The sequence below is a fragment of the Triticum urartu genome, chromosome 3A, assembly GCF_056163025.1.
Source record: "Triticum urartu cultivar PI428250 chromosome 3A, HENAU_Tu73, whole genome shotgun sequence".
NCBI lineage: Eukaryota > Viridiplantae > Streptophyta > Magnoliopsida > Poales > Poaceae > Triticum > Triticum urartu.
The window spans coordinates 147519720-147541210 of record NC_141875.1 but is presented as its reverse complement, the minus strand read 5'-3'; the positions used below and the strand labels follow the sequence as shown (position 1 = coordinate 147541210).

Below are 21491 nucleotides of genomic sequence, written 5' to 3'. Positions count from 1 at the left end.
AAAGTCAAGCTTTTGACCTACGGTACGGGGTGCGTGATGGGAGGAAACGAGGTGCTTGGTGGTGGAGAGAAAGTGAGTCGAGGAGAGGCCGGTGACGGCGGCGAGGAGAGGCCGGCGACGACGTGGATCTAGAGGGGAGCAATAAGGGGTGGGTGAGAGGGGGATGAGATAGTGAGCTCGAGTGTGTGAGAGCAGTGGTGGGAGGGTATTTCTGGAAAGTGAAAAGTATTGGTAGCGTGAAGGGAAAAGGGCTAAGCGGTGAGGAGAGAGTGAGACTGGCCTCCTTTGGTTTGGAGGAATTTTGTAGGATTTTCATAGGATAGGATTTCTATAGGAAAAATTCCTTTAGAGCTATTTGGTTTGTAGGAACGAAATCCTATTCCTATGGAGGAATTCTTCCTATCCTCCACATTTCATAGGAAAATAAACATTAGCCTAGACTCAATGGAAAAAATCCTATGGTGTGAATCAAAGGGCATCTCATTTTCTATTCCTATGCATAGGATTTGAGATGCATGTCATCTCATTTCCTATGACTTTCCTATTCCTATGATTTTTCAATCCTATGAACCAAAGGAGGCCTGAGAGTTTTTTTCAAGAATACGCCAATGACGTACCTTAACTTTATAGAAGACAGAAAGTTTAATTACAAGAAAGAGTGAGACTAAGAGTCACAGCTGCACTTCCTTGGTTCCTAAATACGAAGTATAAATCATTTTAGAGATTTCAATAAAGGACTACATACGGAGAGCGGACGTCCTGAACGCAGCGGCATCTGGACACTGCAATCTGACCACACGCTTTTCTCCCAGCGATCTGCGCATGGTCGGGCGTTAATTGGCATTACGAGTAAAATACCAGTCATAGGTCTGCAGGGTACCTAACTTGGCAGACGAAGCAGGTCCATAAAAAGGTTGACACGGTTTGAGATATTCTAATTACTAGTTGAGTGCCCGTGCGTTGCTACGGAACAATAAATTTATGTTGCTGACCATTATTGCTAGTCGCTGACTCTGATTCAACCTTGTTAGTTGTCTCGCCACCATCGTTATAAATCCCTTGTCCCTCATCGTCGTCAACCAATGGAGGAGGGGTTTTCTGTCGCCCTATCAACCCCTCCACTAAAAGTGTTCATCGCATAAAATGTCGCCTTATACTTTCTTGTCCTATACAATGTACCACTAAAACAAAATATATGTGCCTCATACTTGAATTTCAGCTGAACATGAACGAGTCAATATAAATTTATATCCTCATGCTCTTGATCAAAACTCATACAAGTTGAAGGATATTGGACCCCAACTAAATGCTTGAAGTTATCGAGGAACTATAAATTTAGGCAGAGATAATTATATACACGTGCAACGCTATGAAACATCACAAAAATATAACAAAAAAATCTAATAGAGCATCTTACCTACATTCTCCCTCTTCAATCATGCATCATATTTCCTTCTTTCTTTCTCTATGTTTGCTCGGGTTTTTTTATTTAAGGGTTCCTCTATGTTTGCTCATGGTCAGCTCTGCAATATCTGCTCCGGTGGATTTTAGGCTAATCTATATAAGCGGCATTTTCTCAGTCGTTGTTTATGGCCTTTCTCATTAGTTGTGATCTGGATCTACAAGGTAACAACTTTTCATGTGTACCAATGATTATGGGTGTGTTTGGTTTGTGCCCCAACTAGCCCCACCAATTTTTTGGCACGACCAAAGTGAGGGCATGGCCAAAATTTTGGTTGATTGTTCTTGTTTGGTTTAGAGCCAATGCACCTACCAATTTTTTGGCGAAATCACTGAGCTGCCATTTGGTTTGCTGTCAACTAACACAGGAAACTTTGGGAATTAGGATTAATCCATGCTTCATTTTATTCCAAGTCACAAAAAAATGTGACACGCCCTGCAAAAAAATGTGACATGATTTTTTTTAATAGCTACAATACACAGAAAGTAACAAAAAATGGGCATGCAAAAGCAATGTTACATTCGTCAAAACATATATCCCTTTTTTATTTTAGGTAAAAAGAAATTCCGTGCTTTTCAGAGTAGTTCTATGAGGTAGGGCTGCTACTCGACCGTACTAGTATAATAAACACATTAATTACTGCTTAGCGGATTAATAAACCTACACGGCTCATGCTAATTTCGTGGTAATTAGGTAGCTATCTTCCTGCATGCACATGCGGGTTTGTTGAGCCAAAAAAGGAGTACCTATCACCAAACGATGAGGGAACGGGAGAAATATGCGGATCTACAAACCGCTTTCAGGGTAAATCGCGAGTTAATCGCTGCGATAATTAAGCAAGCCCCACGAAGGGAGCGGGCGAGGGCGCTGCCAATTTTTTGGCGGAGCTTTTTCGCGCCGCGAACTCGTCCGTGCGTTGGTAAGAATTGCACTGGCCCGTTGGCGGAACGTCGGGGGAGCCAAAATTTTGGCTGCTATCCAAGCGCTAGCCAATTTTCATGGGTTTGCCAATTTTTTGGTATGGCTGCTATTGGTTGCGATCCAAACACACCCTATTAAACAAAAATTGGGGAATCCATCCTTGTTTTGAAGTTATAACAATGTTTTCGATGCCTAAACCTGAGCTTGGCTAGCCAAATGATGGTCGCTCGTTAGATGGGCAAATAGAATTACAGTGATTCAGTTGGCTATTTTTATTAATGCTTGGATCTGGTTTCAGTGTACTAAATGCTATGTGTACTAATAACAATTATTATGAATGACTCCCTAAAACAATTTTAAATGAGCACATCAATGTTATACCTAATAAAACAGACTTCATATACATATTCAATCTCCTACATAACAAGTTGCAACTGATCGGTGTTCAACCTCCATTACCATGTCCAAGGCATCCGATCCAGACCAAGCTGAGCTTTGCCTTCACCTGCTTCGCATGCTCATGCTTAGGTTGTGCTGCCCCTTTTCTTATATGCCACAATAATTGAAAAGGATTAAACAACATGAATTGTTTGGTACAACAACCAATTAGATCAAACCTAATGACAATTCCTGAATCTCACAAGTTGTTTGCTATGGTATCCACAATGCAGTCATGATCACAATAGATCCCTACAAATCTTTATTATTAAATTAATCCCTCAAACCCACATGGAAATTTATCCTCAAAAAGCAGATCACCTAAGCTAGCACCACATTCCAATGCAATCTTTTGTACGTGCCTTAGCTGGGTCACAAACCATCTGGCCAGGCTCCTGATCCATCTTTGCCCTTATACTCTCCTCTCACTCCAATGTTTAACACTACACTCCAGCCTGCATAGTCAAAATAGATGTGTTCCCTTGAATAAAGAATGTTAACGGTACCAGCCATGTATACAGTATGTAAGCACACAATAAAGATGGTAGCATGTTCTATCAGACATGTGTATGTAACACGAAAATGACCTACAAAGTTGGCGACAAAGCCCTAAAATTTGTTGGCGTGCTTGAATATATGGTGACAAAGCCCTAAAATTTCTCAATTTCTATAGATCCCAAAGCTTGACACCATCAACAGTGGCATTTTAGGGGGATGGTAAAAATATCATAATAATGAAGGCATTCAACATTGTGCACATTGTTTTTATGGGGCATATGCATAATGGCAAGAAGTTACTATTTTCAGAGAAGGATATAGCAGCATTGGGTCCAACATGCCCCTCAAACTTTGAAATATCTAACTATTGACAAAAAAGAAGTTCCATTCGGAAATATATATGAAGTGCAGACATGTGTGACCATCTAAAACATATTCCTGACAATTGCAGTACGAACCTGAGTCTTCACATACAAAATTTTCATAAACTTCAGTAGTTCATGTTCCAAGGATGAGAACATTTAGGTGGAAAGACGCATATGTATATCCTGAAGCCTCTGCCAATCTGATAAAAAATTAGCACTGCATACACATGTATGCAAGTGCACACATGGGAACTGCTGAATGTAGCCTATGCGAGTGGACCTGTGAGAAGGCAGGAACATGTTAAAATATCATAGAAGCACCAAGGGCCATCCCTGGCAGCGGCCACAAAATACTTCTGAATCACATGCACAGTAATAGCTTTGACCTGAGATTTTAAAATAAAAGAAATTCAGTTTAAAAACATGATTTGGTCAAAATGAGGAATATTTTACAGAAAAATGATCCCAAAAGGACAGTAACTCTAGAAAGAGAACATTACTGACAATGGTGCAAATAGGGGCATATGAAAGAAACACTATCCAATAATAGAAGTATGGAAGTGTACTCCATGTCTGGTAAAAGAAGTTGCTATGTTATCCATACCATTCCTACCGTCAAGTGTCAAGATAGAGTAAAAACATATTTCTTGAGATATTAGCTTCTATTCTATATTAAGTGAATGGTAAACTTGGTTGCTCCAGAACTTAAATGACCAAATTTAAATTTTGTTCTTGAAGCTTCACAAGTTTCCCAAATTCTAACCATCAACTCAACTCATTGATGAATACACAGAAGCGTACCATTGAGAAATTACCTTTAGGGTCTCTAATGAAGAAGATGAAGTGCTTGCATAAACTGAAGAACTCTACTCCTCAAAGTGTTGGATATTTCATTCTACAACATTTCGTATCTGACCATCATTGGATTGCATAGCTAGCAGCAGGACCTCAGTAATAACCATTAGCTGAAACAACCTGTAGTGTGAAGATGACCCAGTAGAGCATGTAGGATATTATTATCTCAAGAAAAAATGAAAAATAAATTGGCTGGATCCTCTTTTTTGTTTTAATTTGCGGCCCTATGTCTCATAGAAAGAGTAAAGGCAGTCTATTTTCAAGCCACTTTGCCTAATGGAAATATGAACCAGTAAGTTAAACAAGTGAGAATTAACTTCTCCTGTCCTAGATAAGAAGAACAAAATAAAGGCTCTTTTACAACCTATATCCTCCCCATTTGCAAAACAATTAGTGTCAATACATCTATCACTACAATTGATGACACCATTGCCGTGCAGATCTAGGGAGGACGACACCACCGGAGCTGTCACCATGGTTAACTCAATAAAGGGCAAGCAGTGTGCTCCTGCTCTGCGTCTCTCGCCGCAAGCGTCCACGTCCACAGCTATGGGCGCTCACATGGCTGCCGGTGTTCGAATCCATCGCTAGGGCTGCACTTTCATGGGCAAACTGATTTAGGCATGATCTTGTTTTAAACTACATCATTTAATAAGAAAAAGAAGCACAATCCATGACAGCACAAATATGCAAAATAGCACAAATATTCCTGCAGAATCGACAATAGCACATTCTGTAAACACTATTGTACATAGTAGCAAAAAAATTGTGCACAATAACTCAACATTACGGCACACTCTCCACAAATAGCATTAAATATCTCACATTCTCTTGAAAGATAAAGAACACAAAGGAGTTGGGAGGGAGATAGATGCCACACTCGATACCTTTTATAGCTGCCAATGCATGGAGCAGCACGTTGCGCAGGAGATCAGGGGGGAGCTGGCTGTAGGGAGGAGAAAATGATATCCAGGCGGTGCTTGAACATAGAACGAGATGGCTGTGGAGGGTCGAGCTCGGGGTGGGGCTTGAAGATGAGGAGGTCGACAGCAGAGTCCGGCGCTTGAACAGTGTGGCCGTTCTCCATGGCCACCCGCCTCCCGTGCTTCCTACCGGCAAACACAGCAGTGCAGCCTCCAACTCCAGCCTGCACGCCCGCTTCGTCTGCTGCTGTACAGGGGCGGGGCCGCCCGCAATAGAGACGAGGGTGGAGGTGAGACGACGGCTTGCCTGTTTGGCGATGACGACACGAAGTGGGATGGGCCGATTGTGGCGGCAGTGCGTCCGGGACGGAGGAGGTGAGACGGAAGCTTGCCTGCTTGGGGATGGCGGTGCCAGGTGAGATGGCTCAGCAGTGGGGGCGGCGCGTCCTGGATGGCCGCAGCAAGGCGAGGAGGTGAGACGGCGTCTTGCCTCCTTGTGAGATGGCTCGGCCGTGGCGCTGCAGTTTGAGGAATGGCTCCTCGCGACGGATCAGGATCTAGACCGACGAAATGGCGTGCACAGGATGGTGGGCGCGCGACGGCAATTTTTCCAAGGAGAAAGATGCGATCGGGATGAAGGGGTTCCGAGAGATGGGGGCATGGGTGAGTTCGTGGGTCGCGGTTGTTTTCTCTTTCGGTTTCTGTTTCTCAGCTTTGGTGGGTCGTGCTCGTGCGGGACGCCTCCAAGCAAAAAAAGAAAAAAGAAAATCGTGCGGGATGTGCGAGATAGCTATCGATAGGAGGAGGGTTAAAGCGAGGTTGAACCATCACGACGTTCGATTCTCCTTTAACAGTAGAGATTTACTGTGGCGGATGGTTGGAGGTTGTGGGTGATCTGCTCTGTGCATGCCAGCGTGCTGTCCTTGTCTATGCCTCGTACGCGCTTGTCAGGTCGCCATGGAGTAGTTCTTACATGGCAGATCTCTAATTTTATTCAGTAGCGGTCAGACGCGGCTTGCACGAGTACCACGACGAGCATGAACACACATAGCATTTGTGTGTTCTTGGTTCGCTGCGTGCCTGCGTACGTCCTGCAGTGCTTCCGCCATCCTGAACCTGACATTGTTGCCGCCCCCAGCAGTTTGGATTAGCAGATTGATGTCCACTCCTGTGATGAAGAACGCGTACTTGAAAATAACCAGTTTACTATTCCCCCTCTCGCCTCCTCCCTCACCCGCGTCGCCTCCTCGGCGGCGCCCAAGCTTACCCCGCCGGCCGGCCGCGTCGCCTGTCTACGCCCCATGTCCGCGGCTCGCGAGGCGCCACCCCCCGCCCCGCCTGCGGTCTCCTTCCTGGAGGCCCTGCTCTCGTCTGCGGGGGCAGATGGGTCTTCAAAGCCGGCGCGCATTGGTGCGCATTCAATGGAGATCTCCGGTCCTGCGACGGGGGGCCCGGAGGATGGGGTTGTGGGAGGCCGCCTCCAGTCCATCGTGGTGGTGCCGCCGTGAAATCCCGCTGCTGCGCCAGAGACTTCAAGACCTACCGACCCTGCGCCAGCGCATTCAAGCCCAACCAACCCTGCAGAGCGCATTCATGGGGATGGGTGGAAGATGGTGGGGAGGGGGAGGCGCCCCCCTTTTTACCAGCACCCTCCTCCGAAATCCAGGCCTTCGCAACTCAAAGAGCTGTTGTTCAAGAAGGCCTGGGGAAAGTGCTTCCGGTGTCTTGAGCCTAAGCACAGGATAGCTGAGTGCACAAATCGTGAGCGGTGCTTGCTCTGCGGCGAGGTCGGGCATAGAGCGAGGTGGTGTGAGGGTGTGGGAAGGAAGAGGGCTCAGGGGGCTGCTTCCGGGGCTCGGCCGACGGGCGTGTTGCCGCCTCCTCCGCTGGGACCGCCTCCAAGCTCAGCCATCCGCATCCGGCTACCAATGGAGGCCCCTCTGAGCGACCCGGAGGCGAGGCGGGGTATGGTCACCGCTACAGCTCGCAGGACGGCGGCTTTGGCGGAGGCGGAGAGGAAGCTGTCGAGATGTGCTGTGGTGGCGATAGTGGTGGGATCGCGCTGCCATTTGAGCTCGTGGACGTCAAAAGGGTGCTCGCGCTGCGATTCCGGATCCCGGAGGGTGCAGTCAAGGTCTCGCTTCGCGCCCTTGGCGAGCTGTTGCTCATCTTCGACGACGCGACAGTGCGGGACAAGGTGGTGGGAGGCCAAGGCCCCCTAGTCCTGGGAAGGGTCACCTTCATGGTGGTGCCTTGGTCTCGCTTCCGTAGTGCCTCGCCGGCCAGGCTGCGCTTCAAGGCAAGGGTCTGTTTGGAGGGTGTCCCGGAGCACGCGTGGGACGTCAACAGCGTCGCCACCCTATTTGACCCCTCCATGCTTATCGAAGGGGTGGATTCGGAGGTGCGTTCTGAGGAGGAGACTGGATGCTTCCGGCTTTGGGTTTGGATGGATGAGGTAGAGAAGCTCAAGACTAGGGGAGTGTTATAGCTTGAAGAACCAAGAGAGTTTGGCTCGCCGGTGATGCATTACCCGGAGTTGAATCTAATGGAGGAGGTGCCGCCGCGCTGGGGTCAGATTGGTTTGCTCAGCCACCCGGTGCTCATTCACTTGGATCACATCATCGATTTCTCCAATCCGCCGGACTCGAGTCCTGAAAGTGGGGTCAGCAGCAGCAGTGGGATCAGTGGGATTCCATCTGAGGATGGCACGGTGGCGGAGTGGCCAGGGAGATGGGGATACCGATGGTATCTCAGCTATGAAGATGGTGATTTCCCGCCACCGGCGCCGCGGGCAGTTGCCCATTCGCGGCTGCGTTTCACGGATAACAGCGGAGCTGGAGGAGGAGGAGGAAACGGGGGCAGGAGATCTTACGCCAGCGGGGAGAACCATCGACTTGCCACAACCGGTTTCTCGCAGGCCGGAGGGAGACAATAGCGTGGTGCTGCGAGAAGGGAGGGAGGTCAAGGGAGTGATGGTGGTAGAAGGCATGAAGGGGCGCCGGCGAAGCAGGAGCCACCGCTCATTGAGACCAAACTGGTGAGTGCTTCCTCGCCGGAGCAGGATCCGTTCGTTGGCTCCGAGAGAGCACCGATCATCGGCGGGCTGCTGCTGTCAGTACAAGAGGGGACGGAGGGGACCGTGAGCTAAGAGAGGAAGGGTGGAAGCGCAGCAGGCGTGCTGTCCTCTGACGGGGGTGCCCTCTTCCATGAAAGGGGGAGCGATCCCTCGACTGACTGCATGGCGCAGCCGGCTGGAGAGGAGCAGAGGGAGAACATGCTGGCGAGGCAAGAAGAGGAAAGAAGGACGAGCACCAGCCGAGCTTCAGGGGACGTGCATGCCCTCGCTCATGCAAGACTAAATAGTGGTGCATGCGAGATGGTGGGGTTTCATGCAACAGTGGGGCCCGCAGAGGCGGAAGAACGGGGCGCTGACAGGCGTGAGCTCTTTGACCAGGAGGATGCACTGGTGGCTTGCAGTGGGGATGGTGTGGCGGGAGTCGGTGTGTATGGGCCGCATTCGCCATGCGAAAGCCCGGGAAGAAGGATGGGAGAGCCGGATGTTGGAGATGGTCAAGTTGGGCCGTCTTTTGCGGCCCAGGCCTTGTCGACCACTGATGGAGCTGAGGCTGACAAGGCTGGGACTGGAACACAGATTGAGGACCGGCCTGACCCGCTGAGCCACTTTCTCATTAGCTGTGTCTCCCCCCTCCCCACTCCTCTCCTTCCCACCCCGATGGCCGGCGGCGACTTGGGGGCTGGCCCGGCGGGGCTCGCCGCGAAGCGAAGCAGCGGCAGGCTGGCATCCAAGCCAACGGCGAGGTTGTCGGCTATGGACAAGGTGCAGTTCGTCCTCCTCAAGAAGAGTGGCATATGGGATGGAGAGGGGATGCCTGCAACCCCGGCGCCGGCAGATCTGGAAAGGTACAGGGAGATGTTCAAGAAGCCGCTCCCTGGCAGCTTCATCGCAGCGGTGGAGGCCATGCTTGAGGCAACGGGGCCAGAAAAGCAGAGGAAAGGGGGCAAGAAGGGACTGGCGCAGGGTGTGCCGGTTTGATTGGTGCGTTGTCTGCAGCTAAATCGGTCAAGTGGTGTTCCTCCTAGTTTGCCAATGTTAGTATTTTTCCTTCCCTCGCCTGTTAGTGCTGGCTGTGTGAGTTGTATTGTGGTTGTGGTGTCGTGGTGCTGCTCAGCTGTAATCCCCTTTGGGAGGAGTGGTAGAAGTCTAAATGTTCTGTTGGAATATGATGGTTGCCATGAAAGGAAGCTGCTTGAGAGGAGTCAAATTGTTTTATGGATCTCTCCATATTGAGCTGGAATGTGAGGGGTTTAAACAATCCCGCGAAGAGAAGGGCTGTGTAGATTTTTGTGTCTGACCTCAAATGCGACATAGTATGTTTGCAAGAAACGAAGCTCAACGATCTTTCAAATGGGCTGGTTGTGGAGGCACCGGGACCGAGATTCAAGGATAATTTCATCTCCCTCCCTGCGAACGGCTCCAGGGGAGGTGTGCTCATTGCTTGCAATGAGGATTTCGAGATAAAAAATGATCCATCTGCGGCTGGGGAGTTTTCAGTCTCGGGGACGATCAGGTGCAGAGCCAATGGGGAGAGCTGGTCCATCTCCGGCGTTTATGGACCGCAATTGGAAGAGGAGAAGATCCAGTTCATTGATGAACTGCGAAGGATCAAGTTGCAAATGCTGCCGCGGTGGTTGATCCTCGGTGATTTTAATATGATCAGCAGGGCAAGTGATAAGAGCAATAATAATTTAAATCTGAGAATGATGGGGCGGTTTCGGGCTGCTATTGAGGAGATGGAGCTGATTGATTTCCCATTGCTGGGAAGGAGATTCACATGGTCAAATGAACGGGAGAATGTTACTCACTTGAAGATTGATAGAATCATGGTGACAAATGACTGGGAGGCCAGCTTCCCTCAGTATCAACTATCGCCAGCCTCCACTAATATTTCTGATCACTGTCCCATTGTGCTGAAGAAGATGGAGTGCTCGCATTATAAGGCCTTCCGCTTTGAGAACCATTGGCGTAAGTGTTCTGATTTTCAGGGAGTGGTTCAGATGGCATGGAACAGAGAGGTGAAATCTACTGATCCTATTCGGGTTTTGCACACCAAGCTTTCCAGAACCGCGCGGGCTCTGCGTCTTTGGAACAAGAAAAAGGTACGATGGGACAGTTTCATGTCGAGCCTGGCGAGTGAGGTGATCTTCAGGCTTGATTTGGTGCAAGAGGAGAGGGATCTGTCCGCTGAGGAGAGGAGGCTGCGTGCTATGCTGAAAGCCAAGCTGTTGGGCCTGGCGGCTATTGACAGAGCTAAATGGAGGCAGAAATCGAGGCTAACTGATATAAGAGAAGGAGATGCCAACACTAGGTTCTTTCAAATCGGAGCTAGTGGAAGGCGCCGCAAGAATCACATACCCAGTTTGAACGGAAGGAGTGGAAGAGTGACTGATCATGAGGGGAAGGCTCAGATCCTATTCGATAGATTCAAAAGCATTATGGGCACACCGTTCTCGAGGACCACAAAAATGAATCGGGAGGCCATGGGATTGCCAAGGCGAGATCTGCAGCACTTAGACAACCCCTTCACCGAGCATGAGCTGCACGCGACCATAACTGAGATGCACGGTGAGAAAGCACCTGGGCCGGATGGGTTCATGGGGATGTTTTTCAAGCATTGTTGGCAACTGATTAAAGAGGACCTCCTTGCTGCGGTGAATTGTGTTCACTCACTCCGTGGACACAACTGGAAGCTGCTAAATACCGCAAATATTGTGCTGCTGCCCAAGAAGGACGATGTGAAGGAAATATGCCCTAGAGGCAATAATAAAGTTATTATTTATTTCCTTATATCATGATAAATGTTTATTATTCATGCTAGAATTGTATTAACCGGAAACATAATACATGTGTGAATACATAGACAAACAAAGTGTCACTAGTATGCCTCTACTTGACTAGCTCATTAATCAAAGATGGTTATGTTTCCTAACCATAAACAAGGAGTTGTTATTTGATTAACGGGATCACATCATTAAGTGAATGATCTGATTGACATGACCCATTCCATTAGCTTAGCACCCGATCGTTTAGTATGTTGCTATTGCTTTCTTCATGACTTATACATGTTCCTATAACTATGAGATTATGCAACTCCCATTTACCGGAGGAACACTTTGGGTACTACCAAACGTCACAACGTAACTGGGTGATTATAAAGGAGTACTATAGGTGTCTCCAAAGGTACATGTTGGGTTGGCGTATTTCGAGATTAGGTTTTGTCACTCCGATTGTCGGAGAGGTATCTCTGGGCCCTCTCGGTAATGCACATCACATAAGCCTTGCAAGCATTACAACTAATAAGTTAGTTGTGAGATGATGTATTACGGAACGAGTAAAGAGACTTGCCGGTAACGAGATTGAACTAGGTATTGGATATCGATGATCGAATCTCGGGCAAGTAACATACCGATGACAAAGGGAACAACGTATGTTGTTATGCGGTCTGACCGATAAAGATCTTCGTAGAATATGTAGGAGCCAATATGGGCATCCAGGTCCCGCTATTGGTTATTGACCGGAGATTTGTCTCAGTCATGTCTACATTGTTCTCGAACCTTAGGGTCCGCACGCTTAACGTTACGATGACAGTTATTATGAGTTTATGCATTTTGATGTACCGAAGTTAGTTCGGAGTCCCGGATGTGATCACGGACATGACGAGGAGTCTCGAAATGGTCGAGACATAAAGATTGATGTATTGGACGACTATATTCGGACACCGGAAGGGTTCCGGGGAAGTTTCGGATAAAACGGAGCACTGGGGGGTTACCGGAACCCCCCGGGGGGTTAATGGGCCTTATGGGCCTAATGTGGAGAAGAGGAAGGGGCTGCCAGGGCAGGCCGCGCGCCCCCTCTCCCCCTAGTCCGAATTGGACAAGGAGGGAGGGGCGGCGCCCCCCCTTTCCTTCTCTCCCTCCACCTCTCCTAGTTGGACAAGGAACGGGAGGGGAGTCCTACTCCCGGTAGGAGTAGGACTCCTCCTACGCGCCTCCTCTAGGCCGGCCGCACCCCCCCCCCTTGGATCCTTTATATACGGAGGCAGGGGGCACCCTAGAACACAGAAGTTGATCTTCGTGATCGTTCCTTAGCCGTGTGCGGTGCACCCCTCCACCATATTCCACCTCGGTCATATCGTTGTAGTGCTTAGGCGAAGCCCTGCGTCGGTAGAACATCATCATCGTCACCACGCCGTTGTGCTGACGGAACTCATCCCCGAAGCTTTGCTGGATCGGAGCCCGGGGAGCGTCATCGAGCTGTACGTGTGCCAAGAACTCGGAGGTGCCAGAGTAACGGTGCTTGGATCGATCGGATCGGGAAGAAGACGTACGACTACTTCCTCTACGTTGTGTCAACGCTTCCGTTGCGATCTACAAGGGTACGTAGATCATACTCTCCCCTCTCGTTGCTATGCATCACCATGATCTTGCATGTGCGTAGGAAAATTTTGAAATTACTACGTTCCCCAACAGTGGCATCCGAGCCTAGGTTTTATGGTTTGATGTTATATGCACGAGTAGAACACAAGTGAGTTGTGGGCGATATAAGTCATACTGCCTACCAGCATGTCATACTTTGGTTCGGCGGTATTGTTGGATGAAGCGGCCCAGACCGACATTACGCATACGCTTACGCGAGACCGGTTCTCCCGACGTGCTTTGCACAAAGGTGGCTTGTGGGTGACAGTTTCTCCAACTTTAGTTGAACCGAGTGTGGCTACGCCCGGTCCTTGCGAAGGTTAAAACGGAGTCAAATTGACAAACTATCGTTGTGGTTTTGATGCGTAGGTGAGATTGGTTCTTACTTAAGCCCGTAGCAGCCACGTAAAACTTGCAACAACAAAGTAGAGGACATCTAACTTGTTTTTGCAGGGCATGTTGTGATGTGATATGGTCAAGGCATGATGCTAAATTGTATGAGATGATCATGTTTTGTAACCGAGTTATCGGCAACTGGCAGGAGCCATATGGTTGTCGCTTTATTGTATGCAATGCAATCGCGCTGTAATGCTTTACTTTATCACTAAACGGTAGCGATAGTTGTAGAAGCACAAGCTTGGTGAGACGACAACGACGCTACAATGGAGATCAAGGTGTCACGCCGGTGACGATGGTGATCACGACGGTGCTTCGGAGATGGAGATCACAAGCACAAGATGATGATGGCCATATCATATCACTTATATTAATTGCATGTGATGTTTATCTTTTATGCATCTTATCTTGCTTTGATTGACGGTAGCATTATAAGATGATCTCTCACTAAATTATCAAGTAGTGTTCTCCCTGAGTATGCACCGTTGCGAAAGTTCTTCGTGCTGAGACACCACGTGATGATCGGGTGTGATAGGTTCTACGTTCAAATACAACGGGTGCAAAACAGTTGCACACGCGGAATACTCAGGTTATACTTGACGAGCCAGGCATATACAGATATGGCCTCGGAACACGGAGACCGAAAGGTCGAGCGTGAATCATATAGTAGATATGATCAACATAATGATGTTCACCAATGAAACTACTCCATCTCACGTGATGATCGGACATGGTTTAGTTGATTTGGATCACGTAATCACTTAGAGGATTAGAGGGATGTCTATCTAAGTGGGAGTTCTTTAAGTAAATTAACTGAACTTAAATTTATCATGAAACTTAGTACCTGATTAGTATCTTGCTTGTTTATGTTTGATTGTAGATAGATGGCTCGTGCACTTGTTCTGTTGAATTTTAATGCGTTCCTTGAGAAAGCAAAGTTGAAAGATGATGGTAGCAATTACACGGACTGGGTTCATAACTTGAGGATTATCCTCATTGCCGCACAGAAGAATTACGTCCTGGAAGCACCGCTGGGTGCCAGGCCTGCTGCAGAAGCAACGCCGGATGTTATGAACGTCTGGCAGAGCAAAGCTGATGACTACTCAATAGTTCAGTGTGCCATGCTTTACGGCTTAGAATCGGGACTTCAACGACGTTTTGAACGTCATGGAGCATATGAGATGTTCCAGGAATTGAAGTTAATATTTCAAGCAAATGCCCGAATTGAGAGATACGAAGTCTCCAATAAGTTCTATAGCTGCAAGATGGAGGAGAACAGTTCTGTCAGTGAGCATATACTCAAAATGTTTGGGTATTATAATCACTTGATTCAGTTGGGAGTTAATCTTCCAGATGACTGCATCATTGACAGAATTCTCCAATCACTGCCACCAAGCTACAAGAGCTTCGTGATGAACTATAATATGCAAGGGATGAATAAGACTATTCCCGAGCTCTTCGCGATGCTGAAAGCTGCAGAGGTAGAAATCAAGAAGGAGCATCAAGTGTTGATGGTCAACAAGACCACTAGTTTCAAGAAAAAGGGCAAAGGGAAAAAGAAGGGGAACTTCAAAAAGAACAGCAAGCAAGTTGCTACTCAAGAGAAGAAACCCAAACCTGGACCTAAGCCTGAAACTGAGTGCTTCTATTGCAAGCAGACTGGTCACTGGAAGCGGAACTGACCCAAGTATTTGGCGGATAAGAAGGATGGCAAGGTGAACAAAGGTATATGTGATATACATGTTATTGATGTGTACCTTACTAATGCTCGCAGTAGCACCTGGGTATTTGATACTGGTTCTGTTGCTAATATTTGCAACTCGAAACAGGGACTACGGATTAAGCGAAGATTGGCTAAGGACGAGGTGACGATGCGTGTGGGAAACGGTTCCAAAGTCGATGTGATCGTAGTCGGCACGCTACCTCTACATCTACCTTCGGGATTAATATTAGACCTGAATAATTGTTATTTGGTGCCAGCGTTGAGCATGAACATTATATCTGGATCTTGTTTGATGCGAGACGGTTATTCATTTAAATCAGAGAATAATGGTTGTTCTATTTATATGAGTAATATCTTTTATGGTCATGCACCCTTGAATAGTGGTCTATTCTTGTTAAATCTTGATAGTAGTAATACACATATTCATAATATTGAAGCCAAAAGATGTAGAGTTGATAATGATAGTGCAACTTATTTGTGGCACTACCGTTTAGGTCATATCGGTGTAAAGCGCAAGAAGAAACTCCATACTGATGGACTTTTGGAACCACTTGATTATGAATCACTTGGTACTTGCGAACCGTGCCTCATGGGCAAGATGACTAAAACGCCGTTCTCCGGTACTATGGAGAGAGCAACAGATTTGTTGGAAATCATACATACAGATGTATGTGGTCCGATGAATATTGAGGCTCATGGCGGATATCGTTATTTTCTCACCTTCACAGATGATTTAAGCAGATATGGGTATATCTACTTAATGAAACATAAGTCTGAAACGTTTGAAAAGTTCAAGGAATTTCAGAGTGAAGTTGAAAATCATCGTAACAAGAAAATAAAGTTTGTACGATCTGATCGTGGAGGAGAATATTTGAGTTACGAGTTTGGTGTACATTTGAAAAATTGTGGAATAGTTTCGCAACTCACGCCACCCGGAACACCACAGCGTAATGGTGTGTCCGAACGTCGTAATCGTACTTTACTGGATATGGTGCGATCTATGATGTCTTTTACTGATTTACCGCTATCGTTTTGGGGATACGCTCTAGAGACGGCCGCATTCACGTTAAATAGGGCACCATCAAAATCCATTGAGACGACGCCTTATGAACTGTGGTTTGGCAAGAAACCAAAGTTGTCATTTCTGAAAGTTTGGGGCTGCGATGCTTATGTGAAAAAGCTTCAACCTGATAAGCTCGAACCCAAATCGGAGAAATGTGTCTTCTTAGGATATCCAAAGGAGACTATTGGATACACCTTCTATCACAGATCCGAAGGCAAGACCTTTGTTGCTAAATTCGGAAACTTTCTGGAGAAGGAGTTTCTCTCTAAAGAAGTGAGTGGGAGGAAAGTAGAACTTGACGAGGTAACTGTACCTGCTCCCTTATTGGAAAGTAGTACATCACAGAAAACTGTTTCTGTGACACCTACACCAGTTAGTGAGGAAGCTAATGATAATGATCATGAAACTTCAGAACAAGATACTACTGAACCTCGTAGATCAACCAGAGTAAGATCCGCGCCAGAGTGGTACGGTAATCCCGTTCTGGAAGTCATGCTGCTAGATCATGATGAACCTACGAACTATGAAGAAGCAATGGTGAGCCCAGATTCCGCAAAGTGGCTTGAAGCCATGAAATCTGAGATGGGATCCATGTAAGAGAACAAAGTATGGACTTTGGTTGACTTGCCTGATGATCGGCAAGCAATTGAGAATAAATGGATCTTCAAGAAGAAGACTGACGCTGACGGTAATATTACTGTCTACAAAGCTCGACTTGTCGCAAAAGGTTTTCGGCAAGTTCAAGGGATTGACTACGATGAGACCTTCTAACCCGTAGCGATGCTTAAGTCTGTCCGAATCATGTTAGCAATTGCCGCATTTTATGATTATGAAATTTGGCAGATGGATGTCAAAACTGCATTCCTGAATGGATTTCTGGAAGAAGAGTTGTATATGATGCAACCGGAAGGTTTTGTCGATCCAAAGGGAGCTAACAAAGTGTGCAAGCTCCAGCGATCCATTTATGGACTGGTGCAAGCCTCTCGGAGTTGGAATAAACGTTTTGATAGTGTGATCAACAAGAAAGTGAGTGGGAGCTCTGTAGCATTTCTGATACTATATGTGGATGACATATTACTAATTGGAAATGATGTAGAATTTCTAGATAGCATAAAGGGATACTTGAATAAGAGTTTTTCAATGAAAGACCTCGGTGAAGCTGCTTACATATTAGGCATTAAGATCTATAGAGATAGATCAAGACGCTTAATTGGATTTTCACAAAGCACATATCTTGACAAAGTTTTGAAGAAGTTCAAAATGGATCAAGCAAAGAAAGGGTTCTTGCCTGTGTTACAAGGTGTGAAGTTGAGTAAGACTCAATGCCCGACCACTACAGAAGATAGAGAGAATATGAAAGATGTTCCCTATGCTTCAGCCATAGGCTCTATCATGTATGCAATGCTGTGTACCAGACCTGATGTGTGCCTTGCTATAAGTCTAGCAGGGAGGTACCAATGTAATCCAGGAGTGGATCACTGGACAGCGGTCAAGAACATCCTGAAGTACCTGAAAAGGACTAAGGATATGTTTCTCGTATATGGAGGTGACAAAGAGCTCATCGTAAAAGGTTACATTGATGCAAGCTTTGACACTGATCCGGACGATTCTAAATCGCAAACTGGATACGTGTTTACATTAAACGGTGGAGCTGTCAGTTGGTGCAGTTCTAAACAAAGCGTTGTAGCGGGATCTACATGTGAAGCGGAGTACATAGCTGCTTCGGAAGCAGCAAATGAAGGAGTCTGGATGAAGGAGTTCATATCCGATCTAGGTGTCATACCTAGTGCATCGGGTCCAATGAAAATATTTTGTGATAATACTGGTGCAATTGCCTTGGCAAAGGAATCCAGGTTTCACAAAAGAACCAAGCACATCAAAAGACGCTTCAATTCCATCCGGGATCTAGTCCAGGTGGGAGACATAGAGATTTGCAAGATACATACGGATCAGAATGTAGCAGACCAGTTGACTAAGCCTCTTCCACGAGCAAAACATGATCAGCACCAAGGCTCCATGGGTGTTAGAATCATTACTGTGTAATCTAGATTATTGACTCTAGTGCAAGTGGGAGACTGAAGGAAATATGCCCTAGAGGCAATAATAAAGTTATTATTTATTTCCTTATATCATGATAAATGTTTATTATTCATGCTAGAATTGTATTAACCGGAAACATAATACATGTGTGAATACATAGACAAACAAAGTGTCACTAGTATGCCTCTACTTGACTAGCTCATTAATCAAAGATGGTTATGTTTCCTAACCATAAACAAGGAGTTGTTATTTGATTAACGGGATCACATCATTAAGTGAATGATCTGATTGACATGACCCATTCCATTAGCTTAGCACCCGATCATTTAGTATGTTGCTATTGCTTTCTTCATGACTTATACATGTTCCTATAACTATGAGATTATGCAACTCCCATTTACCGGAGGAACACTTTGGGTACTACCAAACGTCACAACGTAACTGGGTGATTATAAAGGAGTACTACAGGTGTCTCCAAAGGTACATGTTGGGTTGGCGTATTTCGAGATTAGGTTTTGTCACTCCGATTGTCGGAGAGGTATCTCTGGGCCCTCTCGGTAATGCACATCACATAAGCCTTGCAAGCATTACAACTAATAAGTTAGTTGTGAGATGATGTATTACGGAACGAGTAAAGAGACTTGTCGGTAACGAGATTGAACTAGGTATTGGATATCGACGATCGAATCTCGGGCAAGTAACATACCGATGACAAAGGGAACAACGTATGTTGTTATGCGGTCTGACCGATAAAGATCTTCGTAGAATATGTAGGAGCCAATATGGGCATCCAGGTCCCGCTATTGGTTATTGACTGGAGATTTGTCTCAGTCATGTCTACATTGTTCTCGAACCGTAGGGTCCGCACGCTTAACGTTACGATGACAGTTATTATGAGTTTATGTATTTTGATGTACCGAAGTTAGTTTGGAGTCCCGGATGTGATCACGGACATGACGAGGAGTCTCAAAATGGTCGAGACATAAAGATTGATGTATTGGACGACTATATTCGGACACCAAAAGGGTTCCGGGGAAGTTTCAGATAAAACCGGAGCACCGGGGGGTTACCGGAACCCCCCGGGGGGTTAATGGGCCTTATGGGCCTAATGTGGAGAAGAGGAAGGGGCTGCCAGGGCAGGCCGCGCCCCCTCTCCCCCTAGTCTGAATTGGACAAGGAGGGAGGGGCGGCGCCCCCCCTTTCCTTCTCTCCCTCCACCTCTCCTAGTTGGACAAGGAACGGGAGGGGAGTCCTACTCCCGGTAGGAGTAGGACTCCTCCTGCGCGCCTCCTCTAGGCCGGCCGCACCCCCCCCCTTGGATCCTTTATATACGGAGGCAGGGGGGCACCCTAGAACACAGAAGTTGATCTTCGTGATCGTTCCTTAGCCGTGTGCGGTGCCCCCCTCCACCATATTCCACCTCGGTCATATCGTTGTAGTGCTTAGGCGAAGCCCTGCGTCGGTAGAACATCATCATCGTCACCATGCCGTTGTGCTGACGGAACTCATCCCCGAAGCTTTGCTGGATCGGAGCCCGGGGAGCGTCATCGAGCTGTACGTGTGCCAAGAACTCGGAGGTGCCAGAGTAACGGTGCTTGGATCGGTCGGATCGGGAAGAAGACGTACGACTACTTCCTCTATGTTGTGTCAACGCTTCCGTTGCGATCTACAAGGGTACGTAGATCATACTCTCCCCTCTCGTTGCTATGCATCACCATGATCTTGCGTGTGCGTAGGAAAATTTTGAAATTACTACGTTCCCCAACACGATGCTCAGGAGGCAAGTGACTTTAGGCCGATGAGTCTAATGCACAGTGTTCCAAAAATTGTCAGCAAGATGTTGGCTTCCCGGCTGGTTCCTGAGATCAAGGGGCTTGTCACAAATAATCAGAGTGCCTTCATAAGAGGAAGGGCTATTCAAGACAACTTCATGTACGTCAAGAACGTGATCAAGGCTGCTCATTCCACAAAGTCGCCCTTGATATTCCTGAAGCTTGACATCGCCAAGGCTTTTGATTCGGTAAGCTGGGCATACCTGATTGAGGTCTTGGAGGCGATGGGGTTTGGTCAGAGATGGCGCGATATGATTTCACTGATTTTGTCCTCCACATCATCAAGGGTGCTTTTAAACGGAATACCTGGCTCACCTTTTATTCACTTGTGAGGGCTTCGGCAGGGAGACCCTTTGTCCCCGCTGCTTTTCATCATTGCCATGGAACCATTGCAGCGGCTCCTATCGATGGCTGCAGAGCGAGACATTCTATCCCCACTGAGATCTCGAATTGCCCGCTTCCGCTCCAGCTTCTACGCTGACGACGCGGCTCTGTTCATCAACCCCACCATGGATGATTTTCTTGCGGTTCAGGCAATTCTCAAGATCTTTGGTAATGCTTCTGGTCTGTCCACTAATATCAGCAAAACGGTGGCGTATCCCATTGCCTGTGATGGAATTGAGCTGGACCCCATGCTGGCTGTGTTTGGTGGGATTCAAGGGGTTCTCCCATGTAAATATTTGGGATTGCCTATAGGTGTCAGGAAGCCCAGGAGGACCGAGGTGCAGCCGGTTCTGGACAAGATGGCGGGAAAGCTATCGCCTAGGAAGGGTAGATTGCTAAACAGGATGGGGAGACTGGTTTACATCAACTCGGTGGTCACCAGCACGGCCATTTACTTCTTAACAGCCTTCCAACCAGATAAATGGTTCATTAGAAAGGTGGACAAACTCAGGAGAAATTTCCTATGGGAAATTGAAGAAAGAGCGGCTGGAGGCAAGTGTCTTGTAAACTGGAAGCGGGCCTGCTCCCCCAAGATTGTTGGTGGGTTAGGTATCAAGAACATCGAGTGTTTTAGCCGGGCCTTGCGCTTGAGATGGGAATGGTTCAGATGGGATGACGTCGATCGACCGTGGAAAGGATCTCCTACTCCGTGCGACGCCATTGATAGACAGCTGTTCTCGAGCTGCTCCTCTATTCAGTTGGGTGATGGTCAGCTTGCGCTGTTCTGGATGGATAGATGGATGCATGGGGAGGCCCCTTATGTGATTGCACCGGAGATCTTCAAGCTGCGATTACTGTCAAAGAGGCTTTGACAAACGGCCGGTGGATGCAAGGTTTACAAAGAATGAACAACGAGGAGCAGCTAGCACAATTTGTCAGAATTTGGGAGGAGGTTCAGCAGGTGAGCCTTCCGGAAGCAAAGGATGTGATCAGGTGGTCACTCACGGCAAACGGCTCCTACTCTGCATGCTCTGCCTATGCCATCCAGTTTGCGGCCAGGATCGAGCAGCTGGATCTGGAGAGAATATGGAGATGCA

General features: G+C 47.2%; 1 long non-coding RNA gene across 1 annotated transcript; it reads right to left on the bottom strand.

Moving 5' to 3' along the window:
- Window positions 1-3782: 3782 nt before the first annotated feature.
- LOC147978983 (uncharacterized) lies at window positions 3783-6163 on the bottom strand. The gene is made up of 3 exons (XR_015599663.1): window positions 5427-6163; window positions 4500-5132; window positions 3783-3964 (listed from the first exon to the last, which is right to left on the bottom strand). It is a non-coding gene; the product is annotated as an uncharacterized LOC147978983 (long non-coding RNA).
- Between the last annotated feature and the right edge of the window lie 15328 nt (window positions 6164-21491).